Source organism: Harpia harpyja, chromosome 6 (assembly GCF_026419915.1).
Source record: "Harpia harpyja isolate bHarHar1 chromosome 6, bHarHar1 primary haplotype, whole genome shotgun sequence".
In the NCBI taxonomy this organism is placed as follows: domain Eukaryota; kingdom Metazoa; phylum Chordata; class Aves; order Accipitriformes; family Accipitridae; genus Harpia; species Harpia harpyja.
The window spans coordinates 27,403,823-27,425,256 of record NC_068945.1 but is presented as its reverse complement, the minus strand read 5'-3'; the positions used below and the strand labels follow the sequence as shown (position 1 = coordinate 27,425,256).

General features: G+C 51.7%; 1 long non-coding RNA gene across 3 annotated transcripts in view; it reads left to right on the top strand.

The window, feature by feature from the left end:
• The first annotated feature begins 7,554 nt into the window (after positions 1-7,554).
• The window catches only part of LOC128143607 (uncharacterized), a 51,910-nt gene continuing 38,030 nt past the window's right edge, over positions 7,555-21,434 (top strand). Inside the window, exons 1-2 of one of the 3 annotated variants that reach the window (XR_008235814.1) lie at positions 7,555-8,218; positions 9,162-9,475. This is a non-coding gene — a long non-coding RNA (uncharacterized LOC128143607). Of the gene's footprint in view, positions 8,219-8,295; positions 9,476-21,434 lie in introns of those variants that run through there. The other 2 variants (XR_008235813.1, XR_008235812.1) reach the window with 2 other exon arrangements.

Below are 21,434 nucleotides of genomic sequence, written 5' to 3'. Positions count from 1 at the left end.
ATCATGTTCAGATTACAGACTCTGCCAGCTAGCCCCAGTAACTTACAAATAGGTCACTTATTTCCCTCCAAGTGAGAAATCAGGAAAACAAGATATTTAAAAAAAGCTTCTGGCTATGTGTACGGTTTATTAACATCTGCTCTAGTCTGCTGAGGAGAAGACCAAGGTAGTGCTGTCCTCTGGTCTCTCACTGCAGGGGAAACTAACCATGCTGTTTGCTATTTGCCTAGCTCAGGTGCAAATTCCCACACATTGCAGCGTACAGAGGCTGATTTTTACCCCAGATGTGACTGAAAAACTTTGTCACCAAGCTGTGCACAGCACTGTTTATTTTCAGCAGTGCTAAGCAGCCCAGGCAGGGCACTGTATGGGTGCAGCCACTCTGCTCTGGGATCTGGAGCTCCGCACTGTGTGGCACAGCCGTGGTCCGTGGCAGGGTTGGTGATCCAGCTGCCCAGAGCATGGGTGAGCACCATGATTTCATCTCCAATGATCAGTGATGACATGATTTGCCCTTAACCCATCCATTCCCTCTTCATTAGTATGGGATCTCATGGAAATGTGCATTCACATGAGGTTCTGTAAAGGTCCTCAGCCAGTCACCTTGGCCAAAAATTGGTCGGCCTCTTGTGGTTGGTCTCCTCATGACCTTCATACTCATTGCTATACTCCAGTTTACATTTTTCTTGCCATACATACACAGTTTTGGAAAGTGAAGGCAAAAGGCATGTGAACATGGCAAGGAAAGCCAGGAAGAGCATTGCTTGACCAGTGAATAAGAGCTGTTGTCTCAGCAGAAAGCTTGTCCCAGCTGCATCCCCTAGACACTGGCTGCAGGGCAGGCCCTGAAGCTTCACCCTGACTGAGGGAACACTTTGCCCCTGCTCCATCAAGTGGGCACTTTGGTGCAGGGTTGGGGGCACTTGTTTAAATGCTCTGCTGGGTCACTGCCTGACAACAGCTCTTGGCCGCCCAGGGTTTCTCTGTCAGCATCCCAGGAGGACCAAGCATGGAGGGAGGCTCGATGGTCATGTCAGCATGGCAGCTGACAGGATGATACTGAAAAAGAAAGGAGGATCAGCTGCTTGCAGCTCTTGAGTTCAAGAAGAGCCTAATCTAATTAAGTGGAGACCACTATCAAATTACCAGCTCTCTTTTAACGTAGCCATTTTAAGTGGTTTGGTGTATTTATAGCAGGCGAGTTAGGGAGGGTTTTTCTCTCTTGAGGTTATGCTTGTGTGTAAGGGAGAGATGTATAATGCTAAGACTCCTGCTTTGAATCAGTTCCCACCCCCAGCCTGGAAAACATTTTGCACAAGATTTAAGACACCAAAATCAGATCCCAGCTAGCCTTTTCCTCTGCCTATGAAGGCAGTGTCTGTCTGGGTTGTTTCTGAATCTTGCCCCAAGCCAGCAGCACAGAAGTTTCCTTTTGGGATTAAGCTTTCCTTAAAGCAAATGTATCTTGCGCAACTATCTCAGGCCAGTCGACAGCCTTGAAAGGGCAAGAGGAGGGGCTGGCTTGCTGTGGTCAGAAATCAGCAGCCTGTTTTCTGCTGAACTTTGATGGCAGTGGGATGGACCTGCCGCTGTTGGTTAGAGAGTGAGTGGAGAGGCTTTCGGCCCCACAGCTCTACGTGGGTTGCTGGTTGATGGAATGCCCCCAATTTGTCTTCCCCTGATTAGTGTCTCTGGCAGCTGGCAGCCCTCTCCGTTACTCTCCCTGTAATTCCATCTCTGGGGGAGTTCCTGTGCAGCAGGATCTGTGTCAGATGATCCCCCAGGCTCGAAGGAGGGAGGAGATGGGAAATGCTCGTTAGGAGCTGTTTCCATGCATAACAACAGTAATAATCCTTAGCCCTTTATCTAAAGCTTTTACGAATGTTAATTCATTAACCTCTCGCAATCACCCTCTGAGGTGAAGGATTATTATCCATAGGATTGGACAGATGGGGGAAGCTGAGACCAGGATTGCCCAGCCTGAGGCTGTGGGACCAGGCAGTCAGATGCCACCAGGTCCTCCCTTGCCCTCCAAAAACTTGTCTCTCCTCTCCAGGTAAGGGATGGGCTGGCTTCTTCAGGTCACCCTGACTCTAACAAGAAAAGACCATGCTGGCAATGTTCGCTGTTCATCTCTGGCTCCAAAAGAGCCTTTCAGGATGACTTGGGGCACCGAGCCTTGTGCCTCTCTGCCACCGTAGACTGTCACCATGGGAAGGTTTGACCCGCATCACACAGAGGCCATGACACTGACCTTTCTCCGGGTGCCAAGGGCCCCAGGGTGTTTCTGTGGCTGTCAGGTCGCTACCTGTATTATTGCTTGTAAGCAGAAAGGAAAAAGGAAGGGGGGGGGGAGAGAAAGACTTAGAGAAAGGGAACAAGGCAGAAGGCCTAGAAATAAGAGATGTTTTTGTCTCCTTCACCATCCCCATCTCCCTTCCAGCTGGGATTTCTTCTACTCTTGATGATGTCTCTCATTCCTGATGTGAAAGATTAAAACCCAAGAGATTAAAAGATTATACAAAGTGGAGGAGATGGACTTTGCTGCCTCCCTCCCTCTTGCTGGGACAGACCTCTGGGAAACCTCTCCTGCTTTTCCCATCTTCCTTCCCTTCCCCTCCTTTTCCCGTCCCACCCTTTGATCTTTACAGATCAAAAGGCCCTTGCCTTCTGACAGTTTGAGCCATTCTGGCCATCTTCAAGGCCACTCTCTGATCCTTGCCCAAGGGCAGGTGGAGAGAGAAAGGATATGTGTGAGCCTGGGGGAGCCACTGACATAATGTCCTAGCCGTCCATCTTCAGTAAATCTAGCATTCTCTGAGGAAGCTGCCTTCCCCAGGCAGTCTATATTGTTGGAGAGCTCTGTGACAAAGCAGGGAAAAGCTCCGAGGCATCCTGAACCCACTGCGGTGAACGTACCACTCATGGTGATGCGAAGCCCCTCTTGGGAGGTGAGCGTGTGGGAAGAAGGCTGGAGCCGACCAAATTGGCGGTGGGTTCCCTTAGCTATTCCTCCTTTTGCAGGGGAGGTGTCAGCACAGGCGAGGGACCCCTTGAGTAGATCTTCAGCTCTGACAAAAGGATTTTTCGGCAGCAAGTCTGATAGAGCAGAGATTCGCTCCTGTTCCCTCCCAAGGTGTTGGGGGTGTGGAGAGGAACACGTCTGTTGCGCTTTGGGTTGGTCCCTCCGTTCTCTGCTCTTCCTTGGGACACCAATTGCTCCAGACTGCCTTCTGCTAACGGGGCCTTTGAGGACTTTAAACTGTCCCACTGTGGTTCCAGACCACAGCTGGAAAGGCCAATGCCTTTCTGCCCTTTAATTTCACTGCTCCCTCCTTGGTTGAGTTCACTGTTGCTCTTCTTGGTGGCACAAAACCCAACAGAGTTAGGGCTCAGCCTGACTCTCCCTGGGCAATGTCTGCAATATCCACAGCCAGGAGAGGGAAGAAGGTTGATTCCATGCCCGGAGGTGCTACCTTATCCCAGGAGAACCTCCTAGCTGTGGCATTCTCAGAGACCTCTCAGCCTGATGGAGACAGCAGCATACAGCCCTTGCCCCCTCCTCTAGGTCCACAGCTATTAGGGGAAAACCTGGAAGAGCTTCCACCCTGGAGGCTGTAAGCAGGTTAATGTCCAATGCGCTCATGGGGTGTTATTTCCAAACATGCTGCCCCTTGTAATGAAAAATGCCCCCCCCCCCCCCTTCGGCAAAGAACAAGGCATCGGCATAACACTGCAGGAACTGTTGATGCTACGTAGTTCTTACGCAGTACTCGCCGTCTCCCACAGCCATTGCAACGTGCAGCTACCCATGCAGAAGGAGCCTTATGTCTTTATTCCTGACAGCTGTCAGTCTCTGGAAAACAATCCCTTCCCTCCCTCCTCCCGGAGTCCCAAAGCCAAGCTGGGAGGCTGGGAGCACAGGAGCAAGGAAGGAAATCTGCCAACTTTGTCTTTCTCCCTCTTGCTCTCTTTAGCTGCCTGTGAGGGAAGTTGCAGGAAAATAATGAAATAAAAGCCAAGGCCCAGAGAAAGCTGATTCATCCACAGCCCAGGGCCAGCGGCCGGCTCCAAGCAGAGCTGTAAAATCAATCTGTCACTGCTCACCGCAGTATAGATCAGTGGAGAGATTCTGACTGCAGCGAGGGCAGAGCCCAGCCTTCTCCCGGGGCCCATTTTCCCCAGCCATGGGACCCAGTTGTACCCGGGGGGGAGACAGGCAGACGGGCAGGGGAAGAGGCAGAGAGGGAGAAGGGCTAATCTGCCGGCTCTATGAGCTGGAAATGCTCCCAACGAGACTCCCTTCCCTGGCAGCACGCACCTAAGGCAGTGCAGGCAGGCTGCGTGGCTGCTTTCCCTGCCTGACTCTTCCCTACTCGTGCGGGCAAATGGCACAAGGGCCAGGTGATGGGGAAGAGCGGGGGAATGTCTGCACTCCCAGCCCCTACTCCCCAGAGGTACCGTCCACGTTGAACATTACCTCCAGTATTCCCCAGCCTGGGCAGAGAGGGTTAAAAAAACCAGTTTTATCATCACCTTTGTGACTCCCAGATTCTGGGCTATTCCAGGACTTAACAGCTCCCTGGCATATGTTGGAATAACACTAGGGAATTGCTCTAATAAGGTCAGCTCCCTTGTTCACCCCTAACAGCATCTCCCGTCTTAGAGGATGTAGCAGCCCAACGGAGCAGCAGCTGAGCAGAAAGGTGGAAACCAAGGTGGTTGTCGGGGCTGTTTCCACCCCCGTTAAGGGGGCAGAGAGGTCAGGCCTGGCTGAAGAGTGGTGGTCTCAGAGGCATCAGCACAAAATAATTAGAAGGTGATTCTTCTTCAGTAGTGCTGGACATAGAGAATGAGGCACCTCTGCAGCTGACTTAAAGTATCTATGACGTCCTTAGGAGTTTTTTTTTCTTGGTGAAGTTTTTTTTTTTTTTACTTGCGAAGTAACAAACAACAGAATCTTTCCAGGGCTTTTGACAAGGTCAGAGTGTCTGCAAAATAAACATGGGGGTGAGCTTCTGTACCCTCTGGATGATGATCTGCAATGGGATGAATAAGCATCAGGGGCCTGGGTTCGAATAAGATTGAGGACCCAAATGTCCTACACTGCTGGGGATGTGGTGCTTGCTTCTGCTTGTCTCTCGGGGTAGTTCTGTTCTGCGGGATTTAAGTGTTGTTCCTGGGCCAGTGGGAGTATGAGCAAGTGCTGTTTGACTCCCATGGGCCCTGGCAGCACAAGGATCCTGCCCCAGCACTTCTGAGTCCAGAACGGATCTGTGCCAGCAGGAAAGCCTCTGGGAGACTCATCCTGAACAGACTGCAAGATGATCCTGGAGGAACTCAAGCAGGAGCAAATCCTGCATTAATTTGGAGTTGGAAACTTTTTGTCCTACTTCAACACCCTCCGAGATTAGATAGTGTCTGTCCTTGGAGGAGGTAGAGAAAGATGGAAGCAAGTCTCTGTTCCTTTAGCTTTTAGCTTCAAAAGAGCTTGGAGGAAAAACCCCACGGTCATAACCCCCCAAAGTGATAAAGGCAAGGAAACTGGAGTCCGTAGTTGCCAAGACAAGCTTCCTTCTCTCATGCCAGGTGGAGTGAGTAGCTTTGGCATTTAATCCACTGGGAACAGACACCTACAGATGGTCCAGGGAACACCCAGGAGTGTACTCAGAGCTGCTCACCTCCTGTCTCTCAGAGGAGTGTGTGTGTATCTGTGTGTCTGGATGTTTTTTCCCACTTGGGTTTGCGGGTTTGGAGTAAACCAGGTTACAACAAGCTTCCTATGTGTCATTTTCAACAGGGCTGATGACCTTGTGAGTTTGTACCTGGTGGACCGGCTTGTTCCTTTGTGCAGTCTAGTTGGTGTGCGTGATGCCTGGGGCTAGTTTTGTAGATGGATCCTTTGCACGTGTTGCCTGTGTTTTGAGGGAGGTAACTCATTCCCGTAGGGCTACTGATTGTTTGCCCCCCGTGTACAGTGTTTGTGGGTTTGGTGTCCTGTCCCTGAGGCTGTTGTATGCACACGAGAAGGCTAGGGGCAGTCCTGTACTTGCTGGGTTTGGATTTGCATGAGGTTATTTCTCTCCCAACAAAGACAAAAATGTGCAGGTGTCACGAATGAGTGGTTTGGACTGCTTAAAAAATCACCGTCAAAGGTATTAGCAAAAGCGATTTAATAGGAGTTTATAAAAGCGCGACTTCACAAGTTTGATGGCAAGGTTCACTCTATTACTTAATACATGGGTGAAGTGTAGAAAGAAAAATCAAGTTAGAATCAAACTAGAATGATTTATACAGAGACTGAAAATGCAAAAGAGTAAGGGAGAAACATACAAAGGAGGATCGAGTTAGAATTGATTTTTCATGATTTGTACAAAGATTGGAGGTGCAGAAAGATAGGGGGGACCCTCCCGTCGAGTCACGAGGTTCAGAGAAGACCCCCTTGCTTTCCAAACTCCTGTTGGAGTTTAGGTGCGGCTGGATCTACTCCTAGTCCCAGACTTGGTCAACAGTTTATGTCTAAGGGATTATGTGTGTAGCAGCAGTCTGAGGTTCATTTACAGCTTGAGGTAAATCACAAGATTTAGTAAAACTTAATTACTGACTAATTTAACATTTACAAAGCGATTCAATAGAATGTACCTAGGTCAATTCACACACACAGACACTGAGAGAGATATAGTATAGAGAGACATATAACAGGTATACCTGTTAAAAAATTCCCCTCGAGTTCAGTGAAATGTTCATGTCAAATGTCTCAGCATTTCTCAATGGGCAACGGATTGAGCCTCAAGGAGTGAAGGTTATCAGCCCAGGTCTTGTCGTCAGCTTTCGGTGACGGTCCTCTGATTTTTGCAAACTAGAGAGTTTGCGAGCTCTGAGAGGCATCCCGCTCAGAGGGAGATGCTGCTCGCAGTCCAGGTGAGCTCAAAGGACCTCGCTTGGGACCGCTGTTTATAGGTTTGCAAGATGATTATTGACTTTGGTCATTGTAACTTCATTCCAGCCATAATTCTTGTCAGGTAACCACACCAGCGAGTCATGATCCAAGCAGCAGGAGTCTCAGGTAGGGTTCCAGGCGGCAGGAGTTTCAGGTGCAGTTAAGGCATGCCTAATTGTCCTGACTCACTGTACCATAGCCAGGATAAGAAAGTATGGGGCTGTCCCAACTCACTGTGTAGGAACACAATGATGGCCAGTCCTGACATCGCAACGTGACCTGGGGGGGCTGCAGCACCACGGCAGGGGGCTCAAAGGAGCCCACTGCTCCCCTATAGATCTGCAGGTGTGAGATGGATGGGGTAATTACATTGTTCTGTACTTACACAATAAATAGCAGGATGGAGAGGTGGGCCGCAGGTGAGCTGCTTTAAATGCAACTGGACATCGCAAAATAATGCATTTAATAATAGTGCTTGCAGTGGGGCATGTGTGGCAGAGCAATTCCTCTGCAGTTCTTGGACTGCGTGAAGAAAGTCATTAGTTTCCCATCAGAGGTTACACATGTTTGTATGTCTGTACCCGTGTGCATGTGAGTGTTGCAGGTGGCAGGGTTAGATGTCTATTTTCCTAGAAGCTGTTGCAAGCATGTTGATATTTATGCTGAGGGGAATGTCTTCACCCAGCTGTTGCGTGTGTCTGTGTTTGTGTGAGGCAGGGGTGCAGATGGTGTCTGTTCAGCTGCAAGTGGAGGTTTCAGAGCATTTCCATTTGTTCTTGCAACCTCTACACATGCCTGTGTGAAGGGCACAGTTGGCTGGCACGAGAACATGTGGGTATGAATTGGTCATGAGTTAATGTAGGTTTGGGGCAGGTTTCTAACATCAGAGTGACCAGGGGCCAGAACAGCCTCTGAGCAGGGAGCAAATAGTCCCACAGCGCTAGGATGGACCTTGAGACACTTCTGAGCAAGACTATATGATGTGGTTGCCTGGAATAGCAGGAGACTGGATTGCACATCCCAGGAAACCAGCTCCCACCCAATGTCCTATGTTCCTAAGTTTCTTTGAAGCTGTTGCATGTCTGCGCGTGTCCGAGTGAGACAGGCAGTCCCTCCGCAGCTGCGGTGAGTGCGAGGGATGCGTTGTGTCCCTTCAGTCGTGGTCTGGGTGTCTGCATGTCTGTGCAGGGATTCTTCATGCCTAGTGACATGTCATGTGCGTTTGTGCTTTCTGGGAAGGGGCTGGGGAGGAATTTCTTAAGAGTCTCCCTGTGTTTGGTAAGGTGGTTTCTTAGCATGTATTGCCTGTGTGCAGTTTTTGGGGGCTGAGCTGTGGCTGGCTCCCCAGCGCCTGGTGCACATGGATGTTTGTTTCTGACTGTGAGCAAGATCTCCACCGGTGATGGCATGTGTGGGTTTGGGTGTAGGGAGGTGGAGGGTCTTCCAGTAAGCTGTTGCATGTACGTGAGGGTATGTGGTTACGGGTGATTTCTGAGGAGCTGTTGCATTTCTGCACGCGGTGATTTGAGGAGGTGTACGAAAGACAGTCTCCCAGATGCAGTTGCACGCGTGTGTTTGTGTGTGGATGAAAGGTCTCCCCCACCTCCTGTTGTATTTTGACGTGTCCATTTTCTTAGCAAACACTGCAGGGGCATGTGTCAAGGTGTAGTTTCCCACGGCTGTTGCACATACCTGTGTCAGTAGGTGTACAGTTGTTGCATGCGTATGTGTGTGTATGTAGCTCCTCAGGAGCTGTTTCTTGTACCTGTATCGTTCCTAGAAGCTGTCGTATTTTCATGTGGGTGGCTTGATTCTGAGAAGCTGTCGCCTCTGTGTGTGTGCGTACGCGATTCCCCAGCAGCTGTTACTTGTGCGTGTTCCTGGGAAGCTGTTGTAAGTTGTGTGTAGCTCTTCAGCAGCTGTTGCAAGGAAATTGTGAGCGTGTGTGTGTGTGTGCGTGCAATTCCCCAGCAGCTGTTGCATGTGTGCTCATGTCTCCGGTGGAGGCCCACCCCTTTCTGCCTGCACCGGAGTGGTGGCTGTGCAGGCGAGGAGAGCTCAGAGCTGGCTCCATGGGAGAGGGTTCTTCGCCCGTCACAGCCTTCCCAACTGGGAGAAGCAGTGCCGGCTCCGGTCCCAGAGCCCTATCAGCCGAGCCTGTGGCGAATTAATCACTCGTGTTTTAAATGCCAATACAGCCCTTTCTGCCTTCTTCCCCCAGTGATGCGGATGCGGCGAAGGCAGCAAATCCTCCGGCTGTGCGTGTCCTCCCTGGACTGCTGCTCCGTCCCCGCCTGTCGTGCTCGCCTGTGTGCGTGGCTGGGAATGCTGCCTAGGTGCAGCCGGGAATGAGAAAGCTGTGGGGCAGGGGACAGCACAGCTCCGAGGGGTGACACAAGGTGGGGGATACACCCCCCCGCCACGCACACATCCGCAGGGCTGCAAGTTGCTTGAAGACAGGGGTCTTTTGTGCCTCCACTTCATCTCTGTCATGCCTCGTATGGAAGCCGGGAGCGATCGCCCCTCCAGAAGCAGGTACGTGTGCGCGCGCGTGTGTGTGTGACACGTTTTTTTGTGTGCAGTCCTTGTGCAGCTGCCTCGTGTGTCCTCGGCTGCTGGTTGTCATCCGTGTCGCCTCTCGGAGAAGCGGCTGAGATTGGAGGGGGAGGACTGAGTTGGGGAGAAGGGCAGGATGGATGGCTTGCCTTTCTCCTCCAGCCCGTGCATGCACTCCCTGGGGGGGTGGATGTCTCTGATCTGAGGATGAAGGCAAGGGGTGAGTGCAAGGGAGATGGGGAAGTGGCCGGGCCTGGGGGGGGGAGATAATGCCCACATGGGGTGATGGGAGGGAGAGAAGCTTGGAGACAGGTCTCCCTTTCAGTGTGTGTGTGTGTGTGCACTCGCTTAGGATCAGGATGCTGAATAGGTCCGGGGCTTGCTGCACGCAGCTGGGTTTGTCTGGTCTGCTTCTATTCAGACCTTGCAAGAGGAGGGGATACATGTATATGTATGTACATGTATGTGTTTGTGTGTATATATATACGTATACGTATAGCTATAGGTATATGTATATACCCCCACACATATGTGTATGTGCATATACAGATATAGATACCTAGACATATATGTATATTGCCTGCGGTTATGGGAGGGAGAAGGAGACAGCCTCATCCCACAGCCCCTTGCTCCCTGCCTCTTTGCAAACTTTGTCAGGGAGCCTTTGCAGACAGTGGGGGGGTGTATGTGTATGTGTGTGTGTGTGCACGTCTGTGTGTGGTGTGTGAGCATTTGCCTGTTTTGGATGCAGGGGAGTGAGTAAATTGCTGCTCTGCTTTTACACTGCTCTGCTGGGAGGCTGACTGGCTGCAGAAAAGTCATTGCGTGGTGTCTGTCGGGTGTGTGAGTGTGCGTGTGGTGGTGGTGGGAGCTGCATATTTATGTAGGGGCCCAGGACAGCTACTCGAATGCATATGTACGTGTATATGCATTGCTTGCAGGGTGTCTGCATGCCCATTTATTCCACCAGAGAAAGCATGCCCACATTTTTATGCATAAGGATCCTCCTGCTTTGGGGCATGGGATGGGGGGGAGGAGAAGCTGAATGAATGAATGGGAGCAAGAGGAGGGGGAAGGAGGAGGCGTGGGGGTGGGGGAGAGAGACGAACAGACGCATCCTATTCTCATCCCAGGACAGGCAGGAGTGCACAGCTGCTGCTGTTCCCATTCCAGAGCTTGGATCTGGCTGGGGAAAGGCAGCATAAATCTGCTAATGCTGCAGCAGGCAGCGTATTCAGGAGCTGCTGTACGTAATGCTCTCTCATGTGTGTGCTGGTGTGGCTCCCCCCTCTACCTCTGTGTGCATGCACGCGAGCACACGTGTGTGTATTGCATGTGTGTATGTGTGCAGAGGTGGACAAACAATGTGCTTGCAAACATCCTTGCGAGCACCCAGGGAAGGAGGTGTCGGCGATGGGAAGGAGAGCATCGCTCGTGCGCTGCGGGCGCGTGCATCTTGCAGCCGTGCACAGCCCGCGGTCCATCGGCACCCACTTTGGGCTCACGCAAGCGCCTGCTGCCGGGGGCCGGTGTGTGCACAGAAAGTGGGTGCACATGTGCAGGCCAGACTTAGGAGCTTCTCCCCCTCCTTTTACCCCCGAAAGCCTGGAGAGCACAACCCTTCTCCCCATCCTGGAGGTAGGGAGCTATAAATCAAGCTATGGAGCAGGGAGAGGATTGCTGAGATTGGAGGGGGGGGGGTAAAGATTATGTAGGGAGTGGGGAGGAGGCGGGGGGGGCGTTGGGTCCATGTCCCTGGAGGGGGCCTAAGGGACTGGGGAGCCTGGCTGCATTGCACGCTGCGAGCCAAGGAATTTGTCATGCACCAGGAGGCGGGAGGGAGCGGGAGTGTGTGTGATGTGGGGGAGCTGGGGTGGAGGGGGAGAAAGGGGGCTGTGCTGGGCTATGAGGGGATTTCTGGTGACCTGCATCACAGCCCCCCCCCCCCCCCAACCCCGGTCCTCACACCCACTGTCACTCCAGGGTCCCGGGAAGCGCAGCCTGACAGCATCACTAATATAATATTCAAAGGCAGCTTCATTTGCATGGAGCATGCATTATTAATATATTTAAATACAGCCCCCTCTCGCCTCCCCCCTCTGTGCAGACTGTACCAGCGGCAGTGAGGAAGCTGCAGGGAGTGGAGGGGTGCCGATGCGGTGATGGGGGTGAGAAACAGCCACTTTAATCCCACTGATTTCCCCAGCCTAGAAACCTTCCCCCCCCCAGCCCCTTCCCCACCTGCCACCCTCCTCACCCCATTATTTTCCTTTGGGAGGTGGTTGGCTTTCAGTGCATCCAACCCCCCAAGCATGCAGATTTGTCGGTATGAAGCAAGCTGTCTTCATCGCTCTTCCCCCCCGAAAAAACTATGACACCGAGGGAAGAACTGTGGATGCATGGCCTTTCCCTCTCTTCACCCAGCTCCAGGCAAAGTGGGTATTTGGGAATACGCTGTCTGATCCACTGCGCCGGTGCGAAGCTAAGCTGTGGAGCAGAAGCCACTTGGAGGGTAGAGAGGGCGTTTGGGAAAGGGGGGGCATATGGAAGTGTAGTTTTTGCTGGGGGGCAGCTTGGGGTTAAAATCGGAAAGGTAAAAATCACAGGCAGAGCGGGAAGGCAGGAGGGAGGGAAGCATAGCTGTGATGATGTCCGTGATGTTTATTCCTACCTGGGTCATGTCAGAAGCCAGATGCAGCTCCAGGCAGAGTGCAGCTGCCTCATCTGACCCTGTTGAAGAGTGGTGGAGAGCACTGCTCACCTGGGAAAAAAGCTAGTGGTCAGATCAGGGCCTGTTGAAACCTCCCAGTGCTGTCAGCAGCTGTACCAGAAAATATCAGCACGTTTGCTGAGAGAGACGGGGACACCCGGCTGCTCTCTCCCTCATCCCAAATATTGTGGTTTTTACCCTCGGTCCCCTGGAAGTGTGGGTCTGGGCTAAGTTGTTTCTTTTATTAGTGCGAGGGAGGGCAGAGGACATGCAGGGAACACCTCTGTCCTCACGCTCTTGTGAGCTGATGAGAGGTGCCCTGCTCTGGGAAAGGTACCTGATGTCCCCCAAACACACTTGCAGCCCTCACCCATGCCCGGGCACCAGACTAGGACAGGAGCAGCTTAGGTGCAGAGCTCCAGGAAAACATCCACTGTTCTGGGAACAGAAGAGCTTTTGCATTTCTCCTCCACGGAGGAGCAGAGCTGTCCTGAACAGTGAGGGATCCCAGGCTGGCGGCAGGTATGGGGAAAGCCGGAGCTTCCCTGGGAGCACTGCGGGTTCTGCTGGTGGGGGTTGTCCAGGCTGGTCCCGATGCTGCGTTACAGCGGGTGCTCGAGCTCTTTTCGGGGTTCTGCAGGGGCAGAGCTCGGTGTCCCCCGATTGCCTTTCTATGTGGGAAGAAGGGTGAAGGAGGAGATGGAGTTGAGGCGCTGAAGGGAGGCAGGCTGAATGGGGAGGGGGTCAAGTCCTCTTTTTGGGCTGGGAGAGAGCAAAGCTCAGGGAGCAGACCAAAGGGCTGTGACCCACCTCCAGCCCTTTCTCTCTGCTGGGTCAGGATGGGTTTCCTGCAGCAGTGAGCCAGATGAAGGCTGGATTTAAAGCCCCAGATGAGTCAAGCTTGGCACTTTGGAGGTGACAGTGACCGTGGGACTGCTGTTGTGTTTGCTTCAGCGGTGAGATGGTCTGGCAGCAGTTACGGCTTCACTTTAGCAGAGCTGCATTTGTGTCGTGGCTTTTCTGTGCTCCCCAGCCAGTGTTAGTTTTGTGGCTTGCTTTGCCGTTCCCTGACCTCCTCTTTAAGGGATTATAGCAGTTCTTTGGGTCTCCTGGGAGCTCAGGGGTACCTAGCCATTGCCTGAGATGAACCACTTTCCTCACGGACAGGACTGACCAAATAATTTTTTGTCACTGAGGAGAAATGACCTCATTTGCTCAACACTCATAAGCCAAGAGGAAACCCAGTTCCAGCTGACCAGCTGAGGTACAGAAGGAGGGAAGGGCAGTTGTCAGTCTTTCCACGGAATTATAGGGGTGGGAAAGAAGCTATTAGGAGCCAGGTTGAGGTGAACGACTTGCTGGGCTTGGTCCCTCGATGTTGCCTCTTGCCAGCAGTCTTTAAGGTTCCCAGGCAGCCCTGGTTTGGGTAGACACAGTGGCTACATGGTGCCCTATAGCATAGCACCAGATGCCATGGAGATAGGCACTGGATCAAAACCCCGTAGGAGAATCTGTCCTGGTGTTGATGGCGGAGGCCCATCCATCCTCTTGTGCTGACCCAACTGATGTGCTGGGGCCGTTCCTTCCCATCTGCAGTCGCCGTGGGGGAGTGCATCTCCAGCTTTTCAGCCCTTTAGCGTCGAATTTTGTTCCAGGCGATGCTTTGGGGAGCCGATGGTGCAACATGAATTTCACAGAGGTGAGAAGATGTGTCTGGGGGCCAAGAACCCATGTTCTTCTCTACACAGAGACACCCCAACACAAGGTTAACACCCGTCTGGTTTTGGTAAGCTGTAGGGGAAGGACTGTTTGCAAGAAACTGTGGGTGCTTTTGACTTCTGTGGGTGTCAGTCTGATAGCAGAGAGATGGAGCAAATACTGTTGTGAGGAAGGATCATCAGTGACTGGGGGTCACAAACTAGGACGAGGAATCACTAGCTCTGCCACAACTGGCCTGTGGGGAAGTCCCTTCCTTCCCCTCTGTACTCCTCAGCACTCACCTCACTTCTGAAGGGCTTGGGTGATAAGCTAATCACCATGGAAGGCACTATAGAAGTGCAGACTGTGTCTTAGCATGGTGTACAGGCTACCAGTTGCCTTATGGCAAGGTGTCATATGTTTGTATTCATTCTTTCCATGGCTCATGCACTCAATCTGTAGACCAGATGGGTCTGAGCTGCCTGTGTATTTTTAGGTTACTGTGGGGACTCCATGAGTTATCCTTCCTCTGGGAACACTGGTTTATGCATGAGAACGTGTATGTTTGTGAACAAGGAGAGAACCGTTTTCTGCTAGGCTTTGTCTGTCCTGTCCTCTTGTATGCACAGGTTACCTCTGTGCGTGCACAAGGTTTGCGTGCCCGTATGTCCTTCCCTCCTCAGCTTCGTCCGTATTATCCATGTGTATGTGTTCCTGTGTGCATTTGTGTATGTGCCTGTGTGTGATGCGGGTAATTGTACGTGGGTTTATTTGTGGAGTGAACACATGTGTCTGTGTGTGTATATGCACCTTTTCCATCTCTTGGATTTGATGTCTGTTCTCCAGGTGTGTAAGTATGTAAGTGTTTGTAGTTGTGTGCCATGTTCAGCTGGAGGACATCCATCCTACCTGTCCATGTATCTTCTTCTCCCCACCTCTCATGAATCTGCTTCTTCCTCTCCCTGGAGAGAGGTCCTGTGCTTTAAGAGATAGTCTTGAGTTGTATTACCAGCTGCCACATGTATGAAGCGAGTTAGCTTTCCTGACAACTGTGTACTCACGTACATCCACAAACATCAAGCCTTGAAGCACAAGGGAAGCCCGATTCATGTTATTTCCAAGGCTTTAGGGACACCAGTCTGGAAAACCTGGCATTCAAACCTGGGTGCTACGCTAGCTGAAGGAGGGTGATAAATTGGAGAGAACTCAGAGAAGAGCAACAAAAATGATGAAAGGGCTGGAGGGACTTATTTATGAGGAGAGATTAAAAGAACTAAATATGTAGAGCTTGGCTAAATGATGATATGATAACAGTTTACAAGTATTTGAGGAGTGTAAACACCAAGGAAAGGAAGAGATTATTTAAGGTGGTAAAAGATGGGCAAAGGCAGAGGTATGGGAGCAGGCTGAGCAACGAGGAGGATATTTGGCTGGCTCTGAGGTTACATGCAAGCTTCCTGGTGTGAGTGTTCAGACCGACTATGAAATAGTCTGGCAGGTTTATGGAGATGCAACTGCTTGCAGCAAGGAAACACATGGTGGTGAAAAGGGGTGGAGAGAACAAGCTAGACTTGGCCAGTGGTGGAGGTGGAGTGATCTGCAAGGCCTCTTCTTCATATGCAGCGTTGCCAGGAATATTTTGAGAGATGTTTGATGGTCTTTCACCTTTTATTGACTCCCTGTCTCATGGCTGGGGAGAACCTGCAGACACTGTTGTTGAGGGAGCAGAGAGGTGGTACAGAAGGAATGAGTAAATAGAGTCTGATGGAGGTGGAGGACATTATTCCCTCCAACTCTCAGTCCTCTCTGGCTGGAGAGGTAGTCTAGGAAGAAATCCTGTAGGAATTGCCTGTAGGAGAAAAGGGGCTTTGCCATAACAACTTTCTAGGAGGGTACAGGCTGAACCTACCAAAGCGAGTGGTTCCCTCTTTCCAGACAAAAATGGCTTGGCATGGGGACAGTGGGGTCAGGAGGATCAGGCTTCCCTCCTCTGAATTCCTAGTCACAGATGGTCCAGAATTGGGACAACAAGGTCAGAAGGATTAACGCCCCTCCTTTTTTTTCCCCATTGCAGTCACAGGCCAGGAAAATTGAGTCAGATCATAATAAAAGGATTAGTGTGGAGAGGCTGCCGTGAATAGAGTGATAGACAGCTCAGGGAAATGGAAGGGAATTCAAGGGGGTTGGCCCTGTTACAGATGGTCTGCTGTGTTTACCGACAGGGAAAGGGGATTTGGTCTTAAAAAGTCTGGAACAAGGCATCGAGGGGGCTAGCACTCAAGCACAGATACTATTTCCAGCAAGGATCTATCTGGGATGACTGGTTAAAATGACTTCAGACATCCTTCCAGCTTTAAGAGAGAGGGAAAAAAAAAATCCTTCCTGGAATGGGCTCTGTTGTTTGCTCCCTTGTCCATCCATCTCCAATACCATCTAATGCACCAAAATGATACTGTTACTCATAGCTACTCTTTGCCCATGACTTCTGGGTCAGCCTGGCTATGGAAAGCCATAGGAATATAAGAAGGACCCTACTGAGCCAGGTCTGAGATCCTTCCAGTCCAGTATCTTCAACAGTGGCTGAAAGAGGGAAGAGCGTAAAGACAGGACAGCTGTGTAGGAGCACCTCCTCTGAACATTCTTTTAGCCTCCGGTGATGTGTGGCTGAGGGTCCTTGTGCTAGCAGATCTGTTGTACACTTCACAGGTCTCCGTGGATTTCTTTATTCCCTGAATTTGTCCAGCCAATTTTTGAAGCCAGGTAAAGTTTTAGCATCCACAAAAATCTCACAGTTTGAAGTTGTGCAGCCTAAGCATGCAGCGTGCGATGCAAGACCTCCTGTCATTTGTCTTGAACCTGTTACTTTCTGGTTTAATTTCCTGACCCTTGATTCTTGAGTGTGAAGAGACAGTTAACACCTGTCCCCTCTACCCTTCCTGTGTCATCCGTGGTTTTATAGAACTGTCTCATTTTGTGCTCTCTATTGTCTCTTTTCCATTAGCCCTTCACCTTTCATCTTTCTGTATCTATCAGCTGCCTCTTTTTTGGCTACAGCAGTGCAGGTTGGTAGTGACAGAAGGACATGGGGCATTGCTAGGTGGGAAGAGACATCGCAGAGATGAGCTGTGCCAGGTCCCACACAGGTGAAGACTTGTGTCAGCTACAGTGGCATGGAGTAGGAGGAGGTGAGGGAGCTGGTCAAAAACTCTGAAACCAGTCGAGGGTGCTCTCGGCCATCAAGACAGGACTGGGCAGGATCCTAGGAGGCTTGAAAAATAGGAAAGGGAATTTTGAAGTGGACCTCGGGATGTGGGGATAGCTTTGCTGAGCATGGGCGGTGGCGGTCAGCACAGGCAGGAGGTGGGACTGGTCAATACAGAACAAGTGAGGGAATTGAAAGGCCAGAGGTGATGGAGATCTGATTGGGGCTCTGACTGAAGGATGTTCTGATAAGCAGATTGATGGTGGGACAGTCTGTAGACATGAGGGTCTTCGGAAAAATATGGCTTGGATATTCTGCTGGTGTGATGGGCAGTGGAGGGGAGTGGGAGGAGCAGGTAAGAGGACATGGACTGTCTCCCACAGTCCTGAGGAGACTCTCAGGCCTAAGCACAGCACAGGGACATCTTGACCCACTTGAAAGAGATACCCAAAAGTCAGCTCCTAGGTCAGGACTAGGCTTTTCTATGGCAGATTGAGAGATTTAGCAATAAAATCATTGCTGAAATTAAGTTTTTCTCATATTTCCTGGCTAGCTGAGACCCTCAGCCAGGTGATGGAGAAAAGATGAATGAAAATGAAACATCAGCCATCTTGTGCGTGGTCTTCAAACAGAATAGGTTCAGAGGGAGGGAACAGGCTCATGCCAGGAAGAAAAAGGCCCTGGTGAGGTGCAGCAACCTTGTGGTATTGGAGGGTACAGGGAAAGAAGAAGGTGCCCTCAGTAGCCGTTATGACATTTGCTATAGAGGAAAACTGTGCTGAGTAACCTTTGGATTAAGGGCTGTAGGGGACTGAGGTGAGTAGTGGAAAGTCTGCTTAGATGCTGTCAGATGTGACCTGGGCCAGGACAGGCAGCAGGGAGAGTGAGGGACAGCACTGTCAGCAAGGGGAGGAGATGAGGCAAGAGGTTTGGTGTGAAGGAAGGTGCAAGGGGTGAAGGCAGAAAGGCCTGAACAGCATCACAAGGAGAGACAGTGGTGGCAAGATCTCCGTGGCAGCCATTTATGCCTCGAGATTTCAGTCTTTGCTCCCCACTGGATGCCTCTCATGGGGCAAGGAGCTCTTCTCCAGTCCCAGCAGCCTGTTCCCAGCCTGGTCACACCACGGGACAGTGCAGCTGCCTTGCTCTTCCTTACAGACCAAGGAAGGTGGTGGGACGTGTTGTATCGCACCATGTGCGTATAAAGCTTTTCTGCCAGTAGTCAAGTGTGGAGATGGCGAGGGAGAAGGTATCTTTTTTGCCTCCCCTCTCACCTTCTGTCCTTTTCTTTCTTCTGTCTGGTCCCCCATGCTGGCTGTAACCTTTCTTCCCTTCCCTGCCTGCTCACCTAACACCGGCTGCATCCTGTGCCTCTGTTTGTTTTCCTTCAATCCACGCGATGGACCAGTGACAGACCCCCACTGTATTTTTTTAAATCAAAGCCCTTTATCTTGAATTGAGCAAGGTCAGGGGAAGCATCTTAAGGCATCCGCTGTATTTTCTAGCTCTGCCTCAGAGCAACTTAAAGGATGGCTCAACGGGATTAGTAGAAAGCACAAGATTGGACAAATGGATTTGGCAGGGGCTGGCTGGTGGGCCTGGGGGAATGGGAGCTCGCTGTGCTGGAAAGTGGGAGAGCTGGGCTCTGCCCAGGGCCTTCGTCGTTGCCTGCTGCCCACTGTGCTTCTGGGCACATGAAGGCAGCTGGATTGATGCTGAGCACAGTCCTGACGCTGCCCTGGGAGAGAGCAGTCTCAGCCTGCAGCACTGCTCTTTGCTAAGCAAGGCTACTTAGCGCTGGCCGGGTGCTTTAGGGCCAAGGCACAGGGGGATATGGCTCTGTGCTTCAGGGATCATTGCTGCCAGCGCGAGCAGCTCTGCAAAGCCTTGAGGGACGCGCTGATCACAACGGAGCTGTGTACGGCTGGAATAGCGCGGGTCAGGCCTCAGGAACGAGCCGGGATGCCATTCCCTGCAGTCGCAGGTCCCCGTGGCGAGATTCCCACTCCCTCCGCCAGCCTGCTGGGTGCTGCTGGAGGTGTGAATTAGCAGTCCAGAGGCACCGTCATTAGACTCTGCTTCCTTGGCTTGGCTTCTTCTGCTTCCCTCCTCCCTTCTTTTGTCTGATGCTTTTGCAAGTGGATGTTTTAGAAGAAAGCATCAGGCTTGCGGGGTGACAGAAGGGCAGCCGGCCATACGCAAGCTCTCTGCACACTGTGCAGCCCCGACCAGTTTGTGGCTTTTGTTCCCCCAGTGCCTCGCTGGCAGCACCGGTTCTCCCCTCCTCTCACCCGGGGTATCTTCTCCTTGGGGAAGGGTTGGCTCTGCCTGGGGTGGGAAAGGGTCTGCACCAGGCTGTCCCTTCACTTGTGATGACCAAGCTGATCTGACTTGCTGCCTGTACACCCAGCCACCGGCTTGTCCCAAGAGGGACCCGTCCCTTCCCCACCACACAGCAAATCTGTGCCGAAAAGGAGCCCTGGTCCATTTGTTCTCTGATCCCACGGGTGACTGCTTCCCTCCTTCACCTGAACCCCCTCTGTCCTGTACTGTGTTCTCAGTGGACTGGGGCTCAGTGGTCAGAAAGGGGACTCAGGAGGAGCATCTTGCCCAGCTGCAGCCAGCTACTACAGCTTGTTCCCCATCAGGCAGATACTCCCTGCTTGCACGTGGTGTTCAAGGGCATACTCCCGTTGTGTAATCCTATGTGCACGCATAGGGCAGCGTGAATCGAGCGTCCAAGGAAACAAAGATTCACACAACCTTGGCCTTGCTTTCCCAAGCCTCCCAGAAAGATGGGATGGCTGGATTAGCCAGGGATATGACTGCTCCTCCCCAGCGCAAGGATTTCCCTCACAGGACTTGCCACGACATCGTCTTCTCATTAGTCGCCCTTCTTTTCCCGAGCAGATGAAGGGTCTCTCTGGGATCCTGTTTCCTCTCCGCTGTCCTCCTGTACCAGCCTGGCCATATGTCCCAGGGCTTGTCTTCGGTCTGGGGGACCTTCAGTGTGTGCTGCCCATGGGGGAAGCTCACGGTGTTTCCACACAGAAGAGGATTTGCATGCATGGAGGGGGAGAGACAGCCTGGCCTGTTTATTCTTACAGCTCCGTATTATCTTCCTTAATAATGCCACCTCTGCCTCACATGCTAATTAAGGCTCAAGATTGTAAATGTAATAGGGAATTTGGGCAGAGACCACACAAGACTGGCTGGATTAAGTTAACCTTATGGACTGTTAATGGATCTCCTGGAGGGGCATTTCTGCCTAATGAGAATCCAACTTGAATGGTAATCAGGGACTCGCTCTCCGCATGCCCAGCAGAGCCGGGAAAGCTGGCGAGGCTGCAGGGCGGGATGCGGGAAAGGCACAGGCAGGAGCTGCTTGTGAAGACGAGGAGGGAAGAGAAGGGTGCAGGGCTGGAGGGAAAGACCTCGAGGTGAGGGAAGAATTGGGGTAAGTGGAGTAGTGATGCTGGTGGTGCTGCACAGGGGAGAGCCCCGAACAGGCGCTGAGGCTGGCCCTGTGCTTTTTGTGGTGGGCATTTAAATATTAACACGAAGGGCTGTTTTTCCCAGTCGTGATTGCCAGCAGTGAAAAGGTCACCCAAACAGCGTTAGCTGTGAGCGGGGCTCCTCTCTAGGGACAAAAGCCTGGCAAGATCCTGGCCTGGCTTCCAGGGACCTGCACCATGGGTCGTGGCTGCTGCTACCGACCGGATCAGAGCGCCAGACTTTCCCAGCCTGTCCCCTTGTACAGTGTGGGGAAAACATCGTGGAAGGGATCTGGCACTGAGCACTCTGGTGTGTAAAGAGTACACTGCCTTGCTGGTCAGCAACAGGGTGAAAGGCTGGGTCTCTGTTCAGAAGAAACCTGGGGACAAATTAAAGGGGACAAAATTGAGCTTAGAGGCGAGGCTTTCAGTGTATAGGGTTGGGTGAAGTTTGGGGGTATCACTGATTCAGGGTTGCAGTTGAGGCAAAACAGATGAAACTTAAGTGTTAGGCTGCATTTTCAAGGCAAAACTGTATCATCCTGGGACTGGATGAAACTGGGAGCCCGTGAAGCCTTCCAGGGAAGGTGTGTGTATTTTCATATCTGGCTCTTGTGTGCTAGTTTCATCATCCAGAGGGAATAGGTGTGGAGTGGGATATAGGGCAAAAGCAAAGCCTGAAATGGAGGCCAGTTGTTTGCATTTCAATTTGGGCAGCTGAGTAATTTAGATCAGCCCCAGAACAAACAGGTAGAGCTCAGGGTAGGATGTTTGGGAGGAAAGTAGTGATCTGCAGAATTGGTTAATGGACTAAAGAAGTGTGTTTGGGGTTTT